We start from the raw sequence: 1,349 nt of genomic DNA on the forward strand, positions 1-1,349 counted from the left end.
GGGTGACTCAGTGGGTTAAAGCCTCTGCCTTTGGCTCAGGTCATGGTCCTGGGGTCCTGGGATGGAGCCTCACATCGGGCTCTCTGCTCAGCAGGGAGCCTGCTTCCTCCTCTCTCTCTCTGCCAGCCTCTCTGCCTACTTGGGATCTCTGTCAAGTAAATAAGTAAAATCTTTAAAATAAATAAATAAATAAATAAATACCACCAAAAAAAACCCCCACCAGAACTCCTACTAATCACGTATGTGCAGAAGAAAATGTCTAAGATAATCAGTTGGCTTTATAGCTGACTGGTCTACTGAGACTTCCAAGGAGGCTGCCAGTGGGCTAGAGCCTCGTGTCGGCTGTGTGCCCACCGTCTCTGCTGATTCGCCCAGGCAGGCCTCTAGCAGGAGGCGGAGGCGGCTGACGTGGACCGAACCCTTCTCTCCTCCGCATGCTGAGGAGGGACACAGGGGAGACTGGAGCTCCAGCATAGCCGTGGGACCTGGGCTGGCCCGCCAAGGCAGAGGCCATGGCTCCCTGTGTCTCTAAGGTTGGCCGCAGGGCACAGACAACCCTCTGGAGGTTAAGAGCACAGGCGGGGCCTCCCATGTCACCTCTGAAGCCTCAGCTCCATCTGTGAAGTGGGAGGTGACAGTACGCCATCTGAACATTCAGGGCTTCAGGGAGAGAACCTCCAAGTGTGGAGAAGCAAACGCCTGGCATGGGCCCCAGGAGACCACAACGGCCACCCAGGGTGGGGCAAGTGGTCACGTTGGGAGGACACTCGGGGCTTCCTGAGCAGGACACCTACAAGGCAGGCGGCCTTGCCCTGCCTGCCCAGGCTTTTAACCTATAAACAAATGCATACTTTCTATTTTTTTTTTTTTTAAAGATTTTATTTATTTATTTGACAGAGACACAGCAAGAGAAGGAACACAGGCAGGGGGAGTGGGAGAGGGAGAAGCAGGCTTCTCACTGAGCAGGGAGCCGGATGAGGAGCTCGATCCCAGGATGCTGGGATCATGACCTGAGCCGAAGGTAGACACTTAACCAACTGAGCCACCCAGGTGCTCCCCTGTACTTTCTATTTTCAAGAGTCAATGCTTTCTTCTAAAATAGTAGAAACAAATAGAAATAACCAGCGTAGGACAAAAAGGACTCACTTTTGAAAGACTGCTTGATTAAAAAACCAGGGGAGGAAAGTCTTCAGGCTGAGGGCTGCACAGAGCTGTGTGAGGCTCCCGGCCAAGGGTAGCTGAGAGCAGGACCGGCTGTGGGAGGGAAGCCGTTTGACCTTGGTAAAGCCTAGACATGGCAAGAGGAATGGAGGAGAGGTAAGGCGCAAACGAAAACGGGCCTCCACGCG

This window comes from Mustela erminea, chromosome 18 (genome assembly GCF_009829155.1).
Source record: "Mustela erminea isolate mMusErm1 chromosome 18, mMusErm1.Pri, whole genome shotgun sequence".
Lineage (NCBI taxonomy): Eukaryota > Metazoa > Chordata > Mammalia > Carnivora > Mustelidae > Mustela > Mustela erminea.